The sequence below is a fragment of the Lipotes vexillifer genome, unplaced genomic scaffold (assembly GCF_000442215.2).
Source record: "Lipotes vexillifer unplaced genomic scaffold, Lipotes_vexillifer_v1.1 scaffold669, whole genome shotgun sequence".
In the NCBI taxonomy this organism is placed as follows: Eukaryota; Metazoa; Chordata; class Mammalia; order Artiodactyla; family Lipotidae; genus Lipotes; species Lipotes vexillifer.
In genome coordinates this window covers 206,453-224,114 of record NW_006795513.1, presented here as the reverse complement: position 1 = coordinate 224,114, position 17,662 = coordinate 206,453, and the positions used below count along the sequence as shown (strand labels likewise).

At 39.3% G+C, this 17,662-nt stretch overlaps 1 non-coding gene across 1 annotated transcript; it reads right to left on the bottom strand.

Annotated features, from left to right (window-relative positions):
- Positions 1-1,551: 1,551 nt before the first annotated feature.
- On the bottom strand, positions 1,552-1,624 carry TRNAG-UCC (transfer RNA glycine (anticodon UCC)). Its single transcript has one exon. It is a non-coding gene; the product is annotated as a tRNA-Gly (tRNA).
- Positions 1,625-17,662: the final 16,038 nt, after the last annotated feature.

The following is a 17,662-nucleotide window of genomic DNA, read 5'->3' as shown; positions in this document are numbered from 1 at the left end:
CTGAACAGAGATTCTTATTTGCAGTATCCTACTGGGTGTTGAATTCTGTGAGTACTGCCACCAGGGAAGAGCAGATGGGGGAGTGACACAGTTCTCCGCGACCATGGCTAGATATAGAAATATATAGAAGAGGCTAGAGGTGATTTTCTGAAGTCAGCATGAAACAGAACTTATTCAGAAGCATACCCAACTTTCTGAGATTCTGGAACAGATGAAGCAGAAAAGGTGCTGAGCAGTTGCCCTAAACTGTCAATAACAATGAATCAAACATTCGTGAGTTTAAAATCAGAACACAGCTCATAGACTTGAAGCTGAGTCTGAACTAAGGTTAATATACAGTTGAGAGAGTTGCCTGTTCTAGATTCTTCCTTAAGCTGCAAAGGCCTGAAATTGGTTGTGTGTATCCATGGAACTAGCTAGTTTGTTTAAAGTCCATGTTTCAATCTTTCTTTTTTTATGGTGACTTGGCTAACTGGATTGATTTGGTGCCAACTCAACAGGAAGTGAGCATGGGATAGTTGATTTACACCAGAGCCCATCTATTAGTTTGATTTCTATTTTAAACCTTCTGATAGAATTTAAAATCAATGACATTAGGACGGACCTAGTAACCTGTTAGAAAATTTAAAAAAAGAGTTCTTGAGTAGCTTTGCGTAAATGAATGAGAGGAGAATGTTTTTCTGATATTCATAATGTCTCACATCTTTAAATGAATTATAGCAATCATCTTGGCCAAAGCCCTGAGTGATGTGCTCTGTTTAAGAAAGGAGATTCATCACTAAATTTGGTAGAAGAAAAGAATATGCAGAATGGATTCTAGGAAGCATCCAGAAACCCCTTAGTCTCCAAGGTCTCAAAGAAGAACTAAGACAGATGTCTGGGTGCCCGCAGGGCATGCTGAAGGCATAATCAGAGAAGGATAAAGCAAAGGGATGAGAAAAACCAAATAGGGAAGCAGAAAGAGATCTGAGACAAGAGGCAGAGAGATGGCAGTGCAAATGGGTCCAGAGCCACCCAAAGTGCTAAGTTAGATTTCCTTTCCTTGTTTTAGACTTTTGGAGGCATTTGGGGATTACAAGTCGTCTGGGACCTTGATGTTCTCTAAATGTTGATAGCATCTGCCTGGAGACTGGCTCTTTAAAATATCTCTGGCATCTGCCACTTTAAATCACCACCACCCCACCTTGGTTTGTGTATTCATTCAACTAATATGTGTGGTGCAAATCAATGAACAAAATAGACAAAAATCACTTCTCTAGTGGACTTTATAATCTGCAGGGGGAGGAAAATGACTAACACATAACACAAGATAATTTCAAATAATGGTAAATGTTATGAAGAAAAGAAAGCAGGAGTATGGGATAGAATGATGCACAATGCATGTGTGCATGCACATACTTAAGGTAATTAAGGCTGAGTAGTAAGAGAAGGTATCATTAAGGAGGTGACCTTGGAGCAGAGACTTGAATGACAGGAAAGAGCCAATCAAAGACCCAGAGGAATAATATTTGTTTTGTTTTGGCTGCGCTGCTCGGGCATGCGGGATCTTAGTTCCCTGACCAGGAATCGAACCCGTGCCCCCTGCAGTGGAAGCACAGAGTCCTAACCACTGGACCACCAGGGAATTCCCCAGAGGAAGAATATTTGATGTATAGGAAAGAGCAAGTGCAAAGGTCCTGAGGCAGAAACAAGCTCTGTGTGTTTGAGGAACAGCAAGAAGGCCAGTACAGCTACAGTATATTGAATGAAGGGGAGAATGGTAGATGAAGTCAGAGATGTGAACAGGGGCAAGAACTAAAAATTATGAACTCTGTATGCTCACGAAGGAATTTGGATTTTATTCTGAGAGCAAAGGGAAGCCATTGGTGAGCTTTAAAAAGGGTCGTTACATGATTTAGTATACATTTATTTTTTAAAAATGCTCCATATACTGTATGAGGAATGAATTTTAGGAGGGCAAGACCAGAGACAGAAAGACCAATTGTAAACTATTGGAAAAGTCCAGGCAAGAGATTATGGTGACTTGAATGAAGGTGATGGTAGTTCGAAAGGGATATGGAAGGATATAGGATATATTGTTAATGTACATTTGATAGGACTTGCAGACTGATTACTTATTAGTTATGAGGGAAAATGAAGAGTCAATGAGGAGCTTATGCAACTGGATAACTTGTGGAATATTTACTGAGGTAGGAAAATCACCCACCTTAGTAGTAGTGGGGTTTTGGTTTGGGTGATGGTGGGGTGTAGGGATTAAGACTACAGTTTTGAACATGTCAAGGTTGAGATGTATGTCACTGAGAAGTCTCAGTTAGGCAGTTGGGTATATAAATTTGAAACTCAGTGGAGAGATCAGGCCTGGAAATATAAATTTGGGGATTTTTATTTAAAGCCATGTAGATGGATAAGGTCACCAAGAGTCAGAAAGTAAAGATAGAGGACAGTTAACTGGGACCAAGCCTGGGCAACGCCTTCATTTAGAGATCGAGCAAAGGACAGTAACAAGCAAAAGAGACTGAGAAAAAAGAGTTACTGAGGTAGGAGGAGAACCAGGATGGCCTCCTGGGTACCAAGAGAATGGCATATTTCAAGAAGGAGAGATTGTATTTTCCAAAGATGGTCATAACGATAATTCACATTCCACATGCTTTTGCTACAGTGTGACCTTGCCACTTCCCCATTAAGAAGTGGATTCTACATCCCCTCTGTTTGAACCCGGATAGACTTTTATGATTGCCCTGACCAATATGATATGATAGAAGTGGCATTATGTGACTTCTGAGACTAGGTAATAAAATGTAATTCAAATTCTGTTTGGCTCTCTGTCTCTGTCTCTGTTCTCTATTGGGACATAAGTCTTTGGAGCCCTGAGGCACCATGTCAGAAGTTTGGTGACCCTGACATAACCATGCTGGAGAAACCAGGTGATGAGACCCCATAGAGATAGGGAGACATGCCCAAGGAACCCCAGATGTTCCAGTCTCCAGCTGTTTGAGCCTCTCCAGAGCAGGCATTAGACATGTGAATGAATAAGTCTTCAGATGATTCCAGCCCCAGCCATCATCTGACTGTAACTGTGTATAAGACATAAGAGCTACCCAACTGAGTTGTTTCCAAATATCTGACCCTCAGAAATTGAGAGAGGTAATAAATGATTGTTGTGTTAAGCCACTAAGTTTGGGGTGACTATTTTATGCAGCAGTAGATAATCAAAACAGGGATGAAAAGAAAAAAAATGTCTGTTGGATTTTGCAACATGGAGATCATTGCCGGTTTCAGCAAGAGCAGATTCAGTGGAGTATAGAGATGGAAGCCCACATGGAGTGGATGGAGGAGAGAATGGGAAGTGAGGAAGTAGAAACAGTGACTGTAAATGATTATTTCAAGATTTCAGTGGAGGGGCTTCCCTGGTGGCACAGTGGTTGGGAATCCATCTGCCAATGCAGGGGACACAGGTTTGATCCCTGGTCCAGGAAGATTCCACATTCCGCGGAGCAACTAAGCCTGTGTGCTGCGACTACTGAGCCTGCACTCTAGAGCCCACGAGCCACAACTACTGAGCCCGCGTGCCACAACTACTGAAACCTGCGCACCTAGAGCCTGTGCTCTGCAACAAGAGAAGCCACGGCAATGAGAAGCCTGTGCACTGCAACAAAGAGTAGCCCCCACTCGCCCCAAATAGAGAAAGCTCGCGTGCAGCAATGAAGACCCAATGCAGCCAAAAATAAAATAAATTAAAAAAAAAAAAAGATTTCAGTGGAGTGGAGACTTGAGACAGTGGTTAGAGAGATCAGGGGAAGGTTTTTCCTTTTTAAAATGGAAGATACTTGACATATTATGGTGGAGGAAGCTCAGAGAAAGAAATATTAATAATATAAGAGGCAATGACTCAGTTCCTCATCACCTCTTACTTAGACTACTGCAATAATTTTCTAAAGGGTCTCTCTGATTTCTTACCATTCTGTTTGCCCCCGTTCTCAAGGTGAGGAGACTGAGGCACAAAGAGTTAGTAATGACAGGAATACACAGGAGCTAAAATTCACAGCTAGGCAGTCTAGCACAAAAGCCCATACACTGTGCTGTTCTCCATGTAGCACACCATCACAACTTTTCATGCACCCAATGCTACAAACTGAGCTGCTCACTTTCTCCCAAAGATGTTTTATGCCTTTCTTCCTTAGGGCCATTGTTCTTTTGCCCCAGTGATATTACTGGAATGCTCTTCTTGCTGCTCTCAGCCTATCCAAATTGTACTGATACTCCAAGCCCCAGCTCAGATCTCTTCCCTGACTCTTATTCACTAGAGTGGCTGAGCTTATGGCTGAATTGTGGTTTTGCAAGCTTGGCAGCTAATTGCAGCAACATGGATGGACTTGGAGGGAATTTAAAGAGTAGATTCCTAGTTCTGACCCTGGTAGCAGCAGCTGTGGGGCTATGAGGTACTTTCTGCCTCTTCATCTGAATGGTGTGTATGTGTGTGTGTGTGTGTGTGTGTGTGTGTGTGTGTGTGTGTGTGTGTGTGTATGTATTCAAAAAGACAAGACTAAGTAGGAGCTGGTCCTGTGTAAGGCTCTGGGTGCCATGGTAGGGTAAGGGCCTTCCCCAAAGAGATTTGCCTTTGAGTGAATATGGTGGGGGATTTTCCAAACTGTGCTGGGGAGAAATTAGATTTGGGCTTGGCTTCCTCTGTTGTTGTTTTTTGATAACAGTGTGTTTCTACTCCCTAGGGAGTGTTGACTGGGATGGTATTGCTTGTATTGGTTCCCAATAATCTTTACGTAGTGTTGAATTACAGACTGACAGTAGAGAGAGAATGCAGAGAAAAGTGCACGCTGGGGCAATTTCTAGGCAAAGAACACTCTACTCAGCGAAGAACAGTTGAAATGGGTGGGGTTTTAGGGGGGAGGTGCAGGAGACAGGCAGGGAAGTATTCAAAAAAGGATGGTGACATTAGTCTTGCCCATTCCTTTTGGAATAGGATTATGCTATCTTCATCGTTTTTTCAGGGACTCAAGTAGTTTTGTATGAAAGGGAATCAATCAAAAGTCACTCTATCCTTCTCATTGTTTCACATCTTTTAGTCCCCAACTCTCTCTGTGGTGTTTATCTGGTAGTCAGGGAATATTTGGTTTCGCAGGCATATATTTTATGTTCTGTGAGAGCAGTGCCAGCAAATCTTTCCTAGACAGGTTATGTTGTTTGAGGGGTTCCCTGTCTCCTCCACAAACCTGTGAACTGATTGAGGGCAGTAACATATCTTTAAAAAATTTTTGTACAGGGCTTCCCTGGTGGCGCAGTGGTTGAGAGTCCGCTGGCCGATGCAGGGGACATGGGTTTGTGCCCCCGTCAGGGAAGATCCCACATGCCACAGAGCGGCTGGGCCCATGAGCCATGGCCGCTGAGCCTGCACGTCCGGAGCCTGTGCTCCGCAACAGGAGAGGCCACAACAGTGAGAGGCCTGCGTCCCAAAAAAAAAAAAAAAAAAAAAAAAAAAAATTGTACAAAGGTTACACTTGATTTACAGTTATTACAAAACATTGGCTATAATTACCACGTTGTACAATACATCCCTGTAGCCTATCTTACACCCAATAGTTTCTATCTTCCACTCCCCCACCTCTATAATGCCCCCCCACTGGTAACCACTAGTTTGTTCTCTATATCTGTGAGTCTGCTTCTTTTTTGTTACACTCACTAGTTTGTTGTATTTTTTAGATTCCCCATAGGAGTGTAATCATACAGTATCTGTCTTTCTCTGTCTGACTTATTTCACTTAGCGTAATTCCCTCCAAGTCCATCCATGTAGCTGCAAATGGCAAAATTTCATTCTTTTTTATGGCTGAGTAGTATTTCATTGTATGTATATACACACATCTTCTTTATCCGTTCATCTGTTGGTAGACACTTAGGTTGCTTCCATATCTTTACTATTATAAATAGTGCTGCTATGAACATTGGGTTGCATGTATCTTTTCAAATTAGTGTTTTTGTTTTTTTGGATATATACCCAGGAGTGGAACTGCTGGGTCATATAGTCGTTCTAGTTTTAGTTTTTTGAGAAGAGGGCAGTAATATATCTTCACCATTGTATTTGCCATTCCTCACACCTTGCTCAGAACACAGTGATTATTGAATATCTATTGAATGAATGCATGGATACTGTATGTCTGATAGAACAAGAATTTGGATTATAGAAGTTTCTACTAAGAAAGAAAGGGCCAAGGAGATTCTGTAGATTTTATTATGTGACCAGTGTAGAGGCTGGGAAGTCATCATAAGGTAGTGGCACCAGGACAAAAGAGCAATCTAGTTAAATTCTGCATCTAAGACAGAAGTATATTATATGCTCTTCTAGGTGTTTCTTGTAGCGCAATGCAGTCAGAAGAAAGCAGGTGAGCCCTGGCCATGCTTCTGCTAGTGGTAAAGGTGGTGGGATCCCCTAATGGCGCATAGATATTTCTGCCAAAAGTCTCCCATTTTCTGCCGAAGGATCAGGTACATGGTAGATGTTCAAGAAATATATGTTGAGTAGTAACAGCCTACTTGTATTGATATTTACAATGCACCTTTACAGATGAGGAAACTAAGACACAGAGACAGTTAAGTAATTTGTCTGAGGCCACACAACTAGTGAGTTGAAAGAGCTACAATTCAAACCTATATAGTCTGGCTCAAGCACTAATAGGTTTAACACTCTGTTATCCCATATAGCAACCTGATTTTTAGTAACTCCTTTGAGTGAAGACATTGGAGTCTAAACTTGCAAATATCTAAGAAGGGGAATACCTTTATCTAGTATTTATCATCTATTTTCAGCTTATTCATCACAAAATATTTCTTGATACTATATGCAGCCTATACATACATGAATATGTACTGACTAAACTTAAAACAATTTGGTGTTTTAACACATGTATGCCATCAACACAATCATAATGAATATATCCATCACTGTAAAAGTTGCCTTGTACCTCCTTTATAAAACCTCCCTCTCGCTCTTCTTTATCCTCCCTGCTCTATCCCTGGGCAACTATCTATCTGCTTTCTGTCATTATAGATTATTTTTTCATTTTCTGAAGTTTTATATAAATTAAGTCATACTGTATGTATTTTTTGGTCTGACTTCTTTCAGTATAATTAGAGATTCATCCATGTTGTTGAGTGTATCAGTAGATCATTCTTTTTTATTGCTAAGTAGTATTATTTTATGGCTATCCCAAAATTTGTTTATTCATTCATCTGTTGATGGACATTTGGGTTGTTTCATTCACATCTGGGGCCATCACAAAGTGTTTATGAACATTTGTGTACAAGTTTCTGTATGAATATGTTTTTATTTATCTTGTGTAAATAACATTTTAAAGAAACTTCCAAACGATTTCTAAAGTGGTTGTACCATTTTACATTCCCAGTAGCAGTGTATGAGAGTTCCTGTTGTTCTATATCCTCAAAAATAGTAGGTATAGTCATTTTAAAAATTTAGACATTCATTGTAATTTTAATTTCTATATCCCTAATGAGATATAATGTGAGGATCTTTTCATGTGCTCATTGAGTATCTATATATCTACTTTGGTGAAATATTTGTTCAAATCTTTTGTCCATTTTTTAATTAAATTGTTTTATTATTGAGTTTTCACAGTTCTTTATATATTCTATTCTAAATAAAAGTTTTTAAAAATAAGATGTGTTGATCTCCTATTGATGTGTAACAACTTACCATGAACTTACCAGCTTTAAACAATACCCAATTATTAGCTGAATTCTGTAGGTCAGAAGTTTAGCACAGCATGGCTAGGTTCTCTGCTCAGGGTCTCACAAACCTGAAGTTAAGTTGGTGGTTGGCCTGAGTTCTTGTCTTGAGGCTCTGGGAAAAAATCTGCTTCCAAGATCATTCTTGTTGGTACAGAAGTCAGTTGGAGTCGTAAGACTGAGGTCCCCATTTCCTTGTTGGCTGTCATCCAGGAGTCACTGTCAGCTCATAGAGGCCACTCACATTCCTTACTATGTGGCCCCCTCCATCTTCCAGCACCATTTGTTAGAATTAACTATCCTATTTTCCCTGAATTGCTTTGATAGATAAAAAATCATTGTCTATATACATGTGGGTCTGTTTCTAAACTTTATATTCTGTTTCATTGATCTGTTTGTCAATCTTTATGTCAATACCACAGTGTTTGGGTTACAGTAGTTTTATAAGTCTTGAAATCAGACACTGGAAGTCCTCCAGCATTGTTCTTTTTTTCAAAGTTGTTTTCGCTATTCTAGGTTGTATGTATTTCCATATGAATTTTAGACTCAGCTTGATCATATCTAAAAAAAGAGCCTGCTGGAATTTGATTGGTATTGTGTTGAAGCTATAGATCAAATTGAGGAGAATCGACATCTTAACATTTTGAGTTTTCTGATCCATAAACACTGTATATTTCCACCATTTATTTAGGTCGTCTTTATTTCTTTAATCACTGTTTTTGTAGTTTTCAGCATACAGATCCTGCATATATTTTGTCAGATTTATCCATAAGTACTTCATATTTTTGATGCAATTGTAAATGGTATTGTTTTAAAATTTCAGTTTCAATAGTTTATTGCTGGTGTATAGATAAGTTTGATTTTTGTATGTTAATATCTTGTATCTTTCAACCTTTCTAAATTCACTTATTCATTTTAGTACCTTTTATGTAGATTACATAGAATTATCTACGGAGACAATCATCAAAGACAATTTTACTTATTTCTTTCCAATTTGGATGTCTTTTATGTCTTTTTCTTGCCTTATTGTACTGACTAGTATCTGCAGTATAATGATGAATAGAAATGATGAGAATGGAAATTATTGCCTTGATTCTGACTTAAGGGAGAAACAATTCAGTTTTTCCCCATTAATTATGATGTTAAATGTAGTATTTTTCATAGCTGTTTTTTATCAGGTTGAAGAAATTTCCTTTTACTCTCAGCATCATGAGAATTTTTTTGGTCAGGAATAGATGTTATATTTTATCAAATGTTTTCTCCCTCTCTATTCAGATGATCCTGTTTTTTCTTAATTTTTAAAATTAAAGTACAGTTGATTTACAATATTATGTTGGTTTCAGGTGTACAAAATAGTGATTCAATATTTTTATGGATTATACTCAATTTAAAGATATTACAAAATAGGGCTTCCCTGGTGGTGCGATGGTTAAGAATCTGCCTGCCAATGCAGGGGACACAGGTTCTTGCCCTGGTCCAGGAAGATCCCACATACTATGGGGCAACTAAGCCCGTGAGCCACAACTACTGAGCCCACGAGCTACAACTACTGAAGCTTGCACACCTAAGCCCGTGCTTCACACAAGAGAAGCCACCACAAATGAGAAGCCTGTGCACTGCAACAAAGAATAGCCCCCGCTCGCTGCAACTAGAGAAAGCCCGTGCAGAGCAATGAAGACCCAAAGCAGCCGAAAAGAAATAAAGTTAAAAAAAGATATTAGAAAATAATGGCTATATTTCCTATGCTGTACAATGTATCATTGTTGCTTATTTATTTTATACATAGTAGTTTGTACCTCTTATCATGTTTTTTTAAAGAAAATTTTGTTAATATGGTGAATTACATTGATTTTGAAATATTACATCAATCTTGCATTCCATTTGATCACGATGTATCAAACTTGTTTTAGATTGTTGAATTCTATTTACTAAAATTTTGTTTAGAATTTTGCATCTATGTTCATGAGGGATGTTGGTGTTTGGTTTGCTTCTTATAACAACTTTGTTCAGTTTTGGTATTAGAATAATATTAGCCTCTCAGAATGAGATGGGAAATATTCCTCTCTCTTCCATTTTCTGCAAGAGTTTGGGTAGAATTGACATTATTTCTTCCTTAAACATTTGATCGAATTCACACCAGTGAAGCCATCTGGGAATGGAGTATTCTTTATGGGAAGGTTTTCGATGACAAATTCAACTTTCTTAATAGATAAAGGACTGTTCATATCAGGACCAGGACTAGAGTGAGGTGAGGGGGCATTTACTCTCAGGGTCATGCAAGTTCTAGAGATGGCTCAGCTCAGAGCTCTCAGGCCACCACTGCTTTCAGAAGGTTGGATATGAGTGTGTTAGTCCTGAATGGTGGATCTGGAGACACATCATAGCATCCACTATGCTGTTTAATACAGTCTAATCCATTTCATAGCATTGATATGGACATTCTTAATTTCTCATATTTATAAAAGAACCTTAGCATGTATTTTGCAAGAGTGATTTCAGAGTGAACCCAACTGTCAATTTCAGTCAAGATTCCGGTCCCCAGAGTAGTCAAAGCTGTGGTACAACAATCTCCCCTCCTGCAATTATACTTACTGTGGTCGAAACGTTAACAGGACCTAATTTATCATCAGGGTGTTGAGGTGATGGGACATAGTGCAGTTCCATTTTCATGGAACTGGAACCAAGGTCCTGGTGTTGTTACCATAGGGTTTAGGTCTGGGTGGAGAGATGAATCAAAAGGAGGGAAATAGAAGTCACTGGAAATAGACAGAACTGCCTCTGTACCATTTTATGGGCCCTGCCCTGCTGTGAGCTCTTAGATGTAGTATTTAGTCCATGGACTCTTTTCTCCACTACTTGAGTAGAGGGTAGTGACTTTCATTTCCATCTTATGGTCCAAAGAGAAACAGGGAAAAAATGGATTACATATCATAGTGCTAAATTTGAAAGTGACAGAGAACATTTTGAGAGGACACCCTTACCAGCTTGCAGTTGAAAACCTTCATATAACTTACAGTCGGTCCTTTGTATCTGTGGTTGCTCTGTATCCACAGTTCCGCATCCGTGGATTCAACCAGTTGCAGATCATGTAGTACTGTAGTATTTACTATTGAAAAAAGCCTGAGTATAAGTGAACAACAAACCCATGTTGTTCAAGGGTCAACTGTATATGAAAGCACAGCCTTATTTTATATACTCTCTCTAGTCAGGGTAGATCTATGGAGTCCTTGACCCATAGCACACAGCTCAGCATCGAGACAGCCTTGGCGTTGGCTTCCTGATGGATTCCTTCCATGCCTAAGTGCCAATTTTGATGTAGCTGTGCCCTTTCCTTGCGCTTGCCTGACCTCCTGGGCACTGGAGTTTTCTTCTTGATTCCAGGCCTGGGGATAAGATCCTTGCTAGGTTTTGTTTTACTTCTACACACTGCCCTGCCTGACACCCTCCCATTCCCCAGCCTCTACTGGACTTCCTTGATGTCAATTACCTATTGCCCAGCTGTTCCTCTGCCAATTTCCTGCTTGATTCTTCCCCTCCAGGCCTAGAAATTTTCATGGCACCTACAGCAGCATGGTATAGCAGTTAAGGGTACTGGTGCTAGTGTCAGACTCTCTAGGTTTGAATCTGCCACTAAATTGTTATGTGACCCTTGGCAAGTTACTGAACATTTCTGAACTTCATTTTTATCTATCTTCTTTAAATGATAATAATGGTACTTACCTTATGGAGCTGTTGTGAAAGGTGCCTATTGGAATATCTGACATATACTTACTGAGTAACTCAATAAACATTGGCAGTTACTGGGAACTTCCTGGGTCATCTGTTATGCCCAGGTCGGTTTGTCTCATCTCCTCTTCCCAACTCTCTCACCTAATACACCTAATTCTGTCACAGTTAATGGAAAAGCCACTCTTTTCTTTTTTGCTTATGGAGCTGGGGGATAAGTGAAAAGATAAAGGTTTAGCCCAACCTCTGCTTAGTTGTGGGCACCTGGCAAAGCTGTGATTCTGTACCAAGTGACTTTTTCCCTCAATTTGGGGAGAAGAAAGCCTGCTTCTTCTGGAAATTAGAATGACTTCTCTAGAAGGTACAGGAAAGGAAGATATCAACTCTTTTCCACTGGAAATCTTTCAAATCTAAGTAATAAGCCCAAGCGGGTGAACCCATAATTTCTCTGCTGGGTGCTGGATAGAGACTATTCTGGGTACCAGGGAAGAAGGGATGAAAAAAGTATCTGGTTTAGTGTTAAAGTAGAGGATAAGCCTATGAAAAAAACTTGCTCAGAGGCTAGGCCCAGGATTCATTCAGAGAAGGATCTTGCCATGGCACCAGCTGGCCTAGAAACCTGCTAAGAGTCCAGCATTGTGGATTCTGGAGTGCTCCAGGGCTCCAGGTAAAGTGGTATGCCAGAGCCCCAGACCACTGAGAGTCTTTTCTCATCTGGTGCCTAGAAGTCCCTGCACAGCACAGAAGCCCGCACTTTTAGGATGAGTCCAGCTCTTCAAATAGCTTCTGCTTTAGTCTTGAAGGTATTGTCTAAAATTCCCACCATCAATTATTTCTTAGGGGGTTTTGGAGGCATTCATATTAGCCTGATTAAGCCAGTATATTATGTGGGTAAGATAACACATTAATAGGAATTACTTAATGACTAATTCATTAGCACCCACTGACTCACCAGCAGAGAATGGGGACCTGTGAGACTTGTACTTAGGTTGGACCTGAGATAGGTAAAGTTTGATGTAAGTAGTGATACAAAGTGGGGAGAGGATGGTAGGGAGAATCAGGCAGGGACAGTTTTGACAATGTGGGCTTAGAAAATAGAAACTCATTTTAACATCAGATGAGCAGAACATAATTAAGGAAGTTAAATCTGCTGGTAAAAAAAAGAAAAAATATACATGATACCTTCCAAAGACAAATTGAAATAATTCTTGGATTACAGTTTGAGTTGAGCTGTACATTGGCTGTGCTTTCTTTGGTCATGAGCCCAGATAGTGGAGTCTATCAGTGGGAAAAGCTGCCCAGGGAGCCAATAAAGACAATAAAGAAGTACTTGGGATTCCCTGCCTCTGTCTGCTCTTCAATGGAACTCCAAACAGAACAGAACTGGCTCCCCGTCATGTCCAGCTCAGCAACCACCTCTTCCTTGAGGCTTTCCCTGTCCACCCCAGTCTACTGTGCTCTTTCCCCCTGTGAACTCCATACTGGGTGTAGATGGGTATTTGATTTTAGATAATCTTTTCATGTATTCACCTCTTATCTTTCTGCCAGGAAGAGAAGCCCTTGGAGAACTGGGCCCGTGGCTCATTCATGTTTCCCACATCATCTGCCACAGAGTCTGCTCTCAGTAAATATTTGAAACCTTGTCTAGGAAAACCTGTATTTTACCTTTGCCCCTGAAGCTGTATGCAGGGCTGTTCTTTCTTTTAATATTTTTATTCATTATACTTTACACGTATAACATCTGACTACATTGTCATTGTAAAATTTCAGATGATGCAGATGGTGTTAAATTCTCTTTGGCTTAACCACCCTCCTCATCCCAGTCCTCTTTCAGGAGACAATCACAATTTACAGTTTGGTAGGTATTCTTCCAAACATTTTTCTCTGCATTCACATACACGTATGCATACATAGAGATATAGTAGCCCCCCTACCCCAATTCATGGTTTTGCTTTCTTGCAGTTTCAGTTACCCATAGTCAACTGCAGTGCAAAACTATTAAATAGGAAATTCCAGAAATAAACAATTCATAAGTTTTAAACTGTGCACTCTTCTGAGTAGCAGGATGAAATCTCATGCAGTCCTGCTTGCTCCCTTCCTGATGCCCAACCATCGACATCATCTGCTCCTGACATCCCACCATCAACACTGTCCTGGCTCAGTGATCTAGGATCACCCAAAGCAGATAATCCTCCTGATGTGTTGTTCGAAGGTCAATGGTAGCCTAATGCTGCATAACAGCACCTGTGTCATTCACCTCACTTTATGTCATCACGTAGGCATTTTATCGTTTCACATCAGAAGAGGGAGGGTGAGTATAGTACAATAAATATTTTGAAAGAGAGAGAGAGGGAAGATGAGACTGCATTCACATAACTTTTATTAAGTATATTTTGATAATTGTTCTACTTTATTATCAGTTACTGTTGTTAATCTCTCACTGTGCCTAATACATACTTTATCATAGGTATGTATATATAAGGGGAAAACATAGTATATGCAGGGTTTGGTACTATCCGTGGCTTCAGACATCAACTGACAGACTTGGAACATATCCCCTGTGGATAAGGCAGAGCTACTGTATATAGATTTGTGTTTTCCCATAAATGGGTGTCATATTGTATTATTCTGCAGCTTGCTTTTTATTTTTTTTAATTTTTATTTATTTATTTGTTTGTTTGTTTGTTTATTTTTGGCTGTGTTGGGTCTTCACTGCTGCGTGAGGGCCTTCTCTAGTTGCTGTGAGCTGAGGCTACTCTTCACTGTGGTGCGCGGGCTTCTCATTGAGGTGGCTTCTCCCGTGGCGGAGCACGCGCTCTAGGTGCGCGGGCTTCAGTAGTTGTGTCTCGCGGGGTCTAGAGTGCAGGCTCAGTAGTTGTGGCACACGGGCTTAGTTGCTCTGCGGCATGTGGGATCTTTCTGGACCAGGGGTCAAACCAGTGTCCCCTGCATTAGCAGGCGGGTTCCTAACCACTGTGCCACCAGGGAAGCCCTGCAGCTTGCTTTTTAAATTTAATGACATGTTTTGGGGTTCTTACCAGGTAAAGACAGATTTACTGCATTCTTTTAAACTGCTGCATCATATTTTATAGGATGGATGTATTGCTCCTCTATTAACACACATTTAGTGTTTTCCCAGTTTTGGATTTAATCACTACAAACAACAGTATAATGAAAAAATCCTTATACACAGCTCTCTGAGCACACACGTGAGTGTTTCTCTAGAGAAAATATCAAAAAGTGGAATTGCCGGGTCATAGGGTATTTGTTTAAAAAGAAATTTTTTTTTAATAAAGTCTTCCAGTGTGGATCATGTAGGCCTTTCTGCCCCATGTGGAAGGAGCTGGAAGAGTGTTTTTCCCTAAGATGCACTGCTTAAAGCATCAGTGGGATTATTTTTTTTTAAATCTTGTCAATGAGGAGACAGTAAAACATTTATACAAGTCATTTCCTGGAGAACCCTAAACAGTGTATTTTACTGCCATTGTACAACCCTAGGTGGAATTCAGAGTGGTTTTGGGGTTGCAGGGCAACACAGCAGCTAGACCAGTAGCAGGCAAGGTAAGGCTGCTACCCAGTGAAAATTCTTGTTATGGGCTTTACTACTATGGGGCTCTGATTGCTCTACTCTGTGCTCCAGAAAGCCACCTGGCAAACAGATTGTCGTTAGCCTCAACAGACAGTAAGTGAATGAGTAGTTTAGAAGGTTTAGGGGCACATTTCTCTGCACTTGGGAAAAACAATTGAAAGCCAAGCTTTGATGTCAGCGGATGTTAAGCCATCTCGGAATATAGAGGCTGGCCCAAAACAGTGAACACTCAACAGTAGTTTAAAAATAAATGCAGTTCAATTAAAATATAAAATTAAATTTTGAGGCAGTCTTGGAAATATGAATATGTGCTGGGTTTTAGATGATACCAAGGACCTATTAATTTTTGGTGTTTGGTGTGATATCATTGGTGATGTGTAATAAAAATGTCTATACTATTTAGAGACACGTACTTGAAGTATGTAGGGGCTAAAGGATATGTTTGAGATTTGTTTTAAATTACTCTATAAGTAGAGGAAAAAAGGGATAGCTAAAGTGAAGGTTGTGACATTTTGTTACTTGTTGCTTTGGGTGATAGCTTTATATGTGGTTCATTATATTATTATCTACATTTTTGTATGTTTGAAAATATTCGTAATGCATGTTTATAAAGAAGGCATGATAAAGATCCACTTGGAGCAAAGGCACATCAAAAGCAACCTACCAAAGGAAACTGTGGATTCATCTCTTGAGATAATTTGTAATGTACAGTCAGATATTCTATTCTCTGATGGGATTTTCAGGTCTGTCAAAAAGACTGGGGGCTGGACTAGATGACCTTTGAATGTCTACTCTGGCATTGCTGTTTCCGTGGTACTCCAGGTACAGGTATCTGTATTCAAACTTAAGGTAAGAAAATCTGAATTCTTACAGATGTAACATTTAGGGCATTTTTTCTTTTTATTTATTTTATCAAATGTATTTGACATATAACATTGTGTAAAGGCAATTTTTAAAAATTTAAAATTTATTTCAGAACTCATTTAAGTAGCCAATTGCCTTCTTGTTTTTTGATTGGATTAAAAACATTTTTTTAATAGTCAAATACTTTCAAGAACATATATAACATCTATGTGCTTATTATGTCCTCCCTCCCTCCCCCCCTTCCTCCCTCCCTCCCTTTCTTCCTTCCTTCCTTCCTTCCTTTATTTTTGGCCACTTGGCATGTGGGATCTTAGTTCCCCAACCAGGGATTGAACCCGTGCCCCCTGCAGTGGAAGCATGGAGGCCTAACCACTGGACTGCCAGGGGATTCCCCTACTTATTTATTTTTATTTGACAAAACAGTATATATTAAAATATACAACCTGATGATTTGATATACATATACTTTGTGAAATGATTACCACAATCAGGTTAATTAATACATCCATCATTTCACATAGTTAATGTTTTTTTCGTGTGTGTGTGGAAAGAATGCTTAAGATCAAAAAAAAAAGAAGGCTTAAGATCTATTTTCTTAGCAAATTTCAAGTATGCTATACAGTATCATTAGCTATAGTCACCATGCCATACATTATATCTCCAGAACTTTTTCATCTTATAACTGAAGGCTTGTGCCCTTTGACCACCATCTCCCCATTTCCTCCACTCCTCCAGCTCCTGGCAACCATCATTCCATATTTTGCTTCTATGAGTTCAACTTTTTTAGATTTCACATATAATTTTTTTAACTGGAATATTTGGTTTTCTTTGCTCTTAAGTTTTGTAAGTTCTTTGTATATATTGGATATTAACCCCTTATCAGATAACTAGTTTGCATGTATTTTGTTCCATTCCATAGGTTGCCTTTTCATTTTGTTGATTGTTTCCTTTGCTGTGTGGATGCTTTTTAGTTTGACATAGTCCCATTTGTTTATTTTTGCTTTTGTTTCTTGTGCTTTTGGCGTCATATCCAAAATATCATTGCCAACACCATTGTCAAGAAGTTTTTCCACTATGTTTTCTTCTAGGAGTTTTATATTTCCAGGTATTAAATTTAATTTAATTACATTTCAAGTTACTTTAGGGGAGTGGTTTAAGATAGCTGCCCAGTTTCATTTGTTTTTTTTTTTTTACATGTGGCTATCCAGTTTTCTTAACACCATTTGTTGAAGAGACTATCCTTTCCATGTTGTGTGTTCTAGGCACCCTTGCCAAAGATTAGTTGACTATATGTGTGTGGCTTTACTTCTGGGCTCTCTGTTTTGTTCCATTGGTCTATGTGTCTGTTTTTATGCCTGTACTATACTGTTTTGTTTACTATAGTTGTGTAATGTAGTTTGAAATCAGGAAGTGTGATGCCTCCAGCTTCATTCTTTCTTAGGATAGCTTTGGCTATTTGGGGTCTTTTGTAGTTCCATATAAATTTAGGATTGTTTTTTCTTTTTTCTTTTGTTTTTTTTCTACTTCTGTGAATTGAATTTGAATGTTGATGGGGATTGCATTGAATCTGTAGACCCCTTTGGGTATTTTGGACATTTTGACAATATTAATTCTTCTGAACTAATATTTTAATGAACATGGGATAGTTTTTCATTTATTTGTGTCTTCCTCAATTTCTATATGTGCATTTTAAAGAGCAAAAACAGAGCAAAATAAAAAGAGCACTCAAGT